Source organism: Canis lupus, chromosome 32 (genome assembly GCF_003254725.2).
Source record: "Canis lupus dingo isolate Sandy chromosome 32, ASM325472v2, whole genome shotgun sequence".
NCBI classification, from domain to species: Eukaryota; Metazoa; Chordata; class Mammalia; order Carnivora; family Canidae; genus Canis; species Canis lupus.
Window position 1 is genome coordinate 35188132 of NC_064274.1, and position 4821 is coordinate 35192952.

A 4821-nucleotide genomic window follows, 5' to 3' on the forward strand; every position below is an offset into this window, starting at 1 on the left:
CTCTGTGTCTCTCATGTAAATAAATAAAATTAAAAAAAAAAAAGAATTTGGAAATTAATCCAATAAGCAATTGTACCTATTTAGCTGAAATATAGGTTTATACAAAATAGTTGTTGATTTGATCATTACAATTTATATTTTTGATATCACTTTCTCTTTTTCAAAGACCAAAGAGTTCAGGAATATGAATTCAAAACTCTATATTCAATTGAGAATTTAAGAATTTTAATATCATAGCACAGTGTTATCTTGTTTCTAATAAAATTAAATATATAACTGGAAATTTTTTTAGAATGTAGTATTACATTGTAATATTTCAATGTGTAATATTTACACATTGAAAATCTATGTGTTAGGAATCTTCCATGTGTTAGGAAACTTCACCCAGTTCAGCCAAATAATTGGAATCTTTTTTAAAGCTTCTCTTTCTCTCACACTGGTTTCCCCATGTTTCTTTATATACTATCATCTCTGGGGATGCATTTAGCAAATGAAAGATATGCATTCCTCAGGAGCCTCTATTTTTGGTGATTTTACAATATGCAATATCTAGTTTATTATCTAAGTGACCAACTCTTAATTTCAGCTCAGGTCATGATCTTAGGGTCTTGAGATCACGCCCCAGGTTGAGCTCCACTGGGTGATGGGCATGCAGCCTGCTTAAGATTCTCTTTCTCCTTCTTCCTCTCCCCCCCAAAGATTATATATACCATCATCCCTATCTTCATAATTTATCTGAAATCTAAACATATTTCTCACCATTTCTTTCTTTATATCTCTAGTTCGAAGCACCATTTTTTTTTTCTTCCCGGGATAAATGCAATTACCTCCTAAGAGGCCTCTCACGTCATATTCTTGACTCTCACTTTATACTGTAACCTTCTATGTATTATTTTATACATAACAATATGAAACACATACATAAATTATGAAACAATACAATAAAAGAAACACCCATCATCTGAACACTTAAGAACAAATCTGTGCTAGGGCACCTGGATGGCTCAGTGAATTATGCACCTGCCTCAGCTCAGGTGAACTTCTTATAAGACCTATATAACCTTTTTTTAAATTCAGAAATTAAATTACCTTGTTTAATGAGGTTTCAATGCAATATCAGACTGTCAAATCATAATATGCACAAGTTACTACTAATATTGATAATAATTTGTCACCTTCTCTTCAATTGGTAACATTCTTCTGAAGTGAAATTTGTTTAGAAAAATTTTTTTTGCATTTATACATTGCTAATTTAGCAAAATTAGAGATAATTGTAATCCACTCTTACCAATTTTTTGCTATCATACTAACATCAGAAATTATTCAAATAATTAAAACTCCTTACATATACTTTAAAGAATAAGTAAACTAGATATTGCATATTGTAAAATCACCAAAAATAGAGGCTCTTGAGGAATGCATATCTTTCATTTGCTAAATGATACTAAAATTTTATTGTTTTTAAAGATCGTTGTATCTTTTCATTAGTATATCTGTTTGCTTTGCATTTTTTTGTATTTTATAGAATAATAAATCAATTGTTCCTTGATCTTTTCTGTAAAATATTTAGAAACATTACCATAGACAAAGGATTTTAAATAATTTTGAGAATTTGTATTGCTTTGAAACTAAAAAGAGAGCTAGACAAAATATATTTAAGGTCAATTTTATAATAGAAAAAATGAGTTTTCATCTGTACAGTCCTTTCCTTTGTGTTTAAGATATACAGAAAACACACAAAAAATAATATTGTGCTTCAAAAAACCACTCGGGCAACACCTGGGTGGCTCAGTGGTTGAGTACCTCCCTTTGGCCCAGTGCATGATCCTGGAGTCCCAGGATTGAATCCCATATCAGGGTCCTTGCATGGAGCCTGCTTCTCCCTCGGTCTGTATCTGCCTCTCTCTCTCTCTGTCTCACATGAATAAATAAATAAAATCTTTAAAAAAAAAGAAAAACAAAACCAGTAGGAATGCATTTAAAAGAAATCTTAGTATAAATCCTAAGAATTGGTAAGATTGAAGAAATGAAAACAGTCACAATTATATTTATTGGGACTCCATAAAATATATTCGGATATATCAAACGAAAAGATATCATTTTTCACAAGACGCATGAACATAACAATGTTACTATTAAAGGATAGAAATATTGATTACTCATTTTAATAATATTATCTAATATTGAGTACTAAATATGATTATTTAGTAATCGAAAACCAATATCTTATTTTCTTAATTAGGAACCTTATTTCTGAAGTGTTAGTTCACACAACACTGTCTCATTCTTTCATTATCTGTTATATTGAGTAAGATATCTTATAGAATCCTTTATTTGGGAAAAAGAGGAAATATGCTGATTATTCTCCACCTGCCCTTCTTTCTTCCCTAGCCATACTCATTATTTGTTTCTCCCTTCTCAAGTTGTGCCCAGGGACCAAAATTCTACTGATTAATTCATGCATGTTTCCCTTTTGGGGGAGGTGGGTCCAGCTAGTGGTCAGCTAGAGTTCAGAATGAAGAGAGAGAGAGGTTAGGGATATTTATTTGTCCCCCTGGTAGCCCTATGTCTCCATTCTAGCTCCCAACTCCTCTGTCCTTTGTGAATTACTCCCATCAGCATATAAGCATAGTCTTTTAATTCCCACAGAATTAAAATATAATTCTCTTAATATTATTACTCTGCTGGCTACTAATATATAACTTTAACACTTTGTTAACAAATTCTTTAGAGCAACCAGTTGAAATACTTGTTGAAGTATCATGTTCTATATGTGTTGAATAATTCTAGAAGAAATATACAAGTACGAAAGTATATTAGTAGCTTAAATTAACAATAAACATTTTCTTTTTTTTCCTTTCTACCCCTATGTTCTATCTTCAGAGTTTCTTAAATCTGAAATGAGTTCTTAAACAGGTGATCAATTCAATTTTCACACGTCTTGTTGAACTTCTGTGACATGTCTTAGCATTTAGGGAATGTCACTTTAGTCATACACAGAGATAAGTGTGCAAGACTTTAGTTGAAGAAAAATAGATAAAACTGGGAATCCTGCAACTCAGTTCCTAATCTTCAGTTTGAACCCAATTCATTTCAAGAACTTTTAGTATTACACATATTGGTGATGCAGTGTTTATACTTAGATTTTTTAAACTAAAAAAGATCAAGAGTGAAAGTTAAATGCTCCGTTTTATTATACACTATATAAATGCTTTATTTCCAACTTTGATACTCAAATTTTTATAACAAGAGAATGACCTTGCTTTTCCTACAATATTTTTTTTTTTCCCGAGAAAAACTCTATAAGCCCTTCACTGCAGTCCATTACATCGACATTGTCAGTCCAGTCAAGTCTTCCTAAGAGACAAACTGGATGAAAACTTCAAAGTTTTATATTTATATCTTGATTCACTCTCCTTAGATTGATCACACTGTGACAAATTTACTACCAGAGCTTTGCCCACTCTGAAGATTCTGATAGTGTTTCATTATGAAATATAAAATATGTCTGCAGGATCATACAAACACCCTATGATTGAGTGTGGTCTTTGCTAGATATCAAAAAGGCTACATTGTATCACATTGTTAGTAGAGTTCTTATATTATATCCTTGATTTTATTTTTATGTGGTTTCTGACCTATCCTCTGATAGCTTTTAAGATGTTGTCCGATCTGTGCTCTTTCTCAATATTTTCATAATGTGTCTCTGAATAAATTTTGACATGGTTCTTAAATTTTCTATTTATGGTAGTCATGTGGCAGTCGGTGTGAATGGAATCACTGCTTTGTGTTTTCTCTAGAAGTTAAAATTAGTTGAGCTCTTTTCTTCTATTTCAATATTGTGGTTCATATATAAATTGTATTTCATTTAATTAAATATAGGAATGCCACATACTATATCTTTCCAACTAGAAAGTACTGAGCTCATTGCAAAGAAAAATGTGTCACTGAGCAATACCAAAAGTAGTTTACATTAGAGAAAAATAAAACTTGAGAAAAATGAAGTTATGGACAAAAACAGCAAATTATATTTATAAATATAGAGAAAAACTACCTGGAATGATTTTAAATTTACCTTCACCATCTCATAGAGAGATAAAAATCCCTTTTGCATGCCCTTGATTGCTATTATCCATCCCTCTAAAATAATTTTAAAAGGCTTATTAAATATGTTTTAGCAAAAACAAACAAACAAACAAACCCTCCAGGATGGAAATTGTATGGCATGCTTTACTTGAACAAAAAGAAAATCCTGTTGATTAGTATTTCCAGTTTGTTATTTGTATAAAATCTTTTGTGATACTTAATAGAAATTCTGTTATAACATATTTGGAATAGAGAGCTTTAGCTGGAATGATCCAACTAAACTCTTTGGCTGAGAGCTGCAGCTATCTGAACACAATGTTTTGAAGAACTATACCTCTCTTTACCATGCTTCTCTGACCCAGTCTTAAATCTCAGATACTGTGCACATAGACTAGTAAATATGGAAGGAAGAAATGTGATTTAATAGTCAATAAGATCAACAAAATTAGCCATTTAATCAGTGATGTGTCAGGAAGCTGAATAAATCACACATTATTGTATTTCTAAAACACATCAATTATATTTTAATTATTAAAAATTATGAAAGGAATTTCACAAGTTTTATGAATTTAATGAAAGGTTAAATTATAAAAACAAACATTACTTTAATCAGATTGGTAATTTTTTAAAACATTTATACATTTTGATTCATTTCATAGCTTTCAAACTATTATCAATGTTGTGCATTATGTTTTGCTTTATATTTAATTGTATTTAGTCACAAACTGTACACTG